This window comes from Penaeus monodon, chromosome 29 (genome assembly GCF_015228065.2).
Source record: "Penaeus monodon isolate SGIC_2016 chromosome 29, NSTDA_Pmon_1, whole genome shotgun sequence".
NCBI lineage: Eukaryota > Metazoa > Arthropoda > Malacostraca > Decapoda > Penaeidae > Penaeus > Penaeus monodon.
Genome location: NC_051414.1, coordinates 13,148,958 through 13,149,540, shown reverse-complemented (window position 1 = coordinate 13,149,540; position 583 = coordinate 13,148,958).

The window sequence follows — 583 nt, the reverse complement described above, 5'->3', positions numbered from 1 at the left end:
CAACCGAATGAAGGTATACTTTAAAAGAATGGCAAGCACAGGAGTTAGGGTTTTCAAGTGTACAATAGATGTTGAGAATGATTTATGAAATTGCGTCGAATAACTGTATACCCTATGATGACCTGCATAAGCTGAGATGCAATGCCCACGGCACTCCAGATGCCGTGGGCATTGCCTAGGAGCTCTGTTAGATTCCACAGTAAAAATAAATTTCGTACCAAATTTTTCTTACTCGCTCTCTCTCCTGGTCAGTGTATGTATATCATTTTGAGTATGTAAACTTACGTTTTTTCCGATTTCCAGTATTCGTGGAACAAGTAAATATTCACTGAATTTATGTGGGATTGGGGTGGGGTTAAAGAAGATGGTGGCACAGAAATAATCACGTGGGTTTAGGGTGCCATACCTGCAAAGAGTTTGAGGACGACTGTGTCAGAGGATGGGAGGGGGGCGGCACATGGAAGGGAAAAGGTGAGGGTCGTGTGACTGGAATAATTAAACGCCAATGTGTGCTTGTGTTACTATTCTGTGGTATTTCTGAATCATGTTTTTTTTTAATTATGGAAGATAGTAATATGATAGA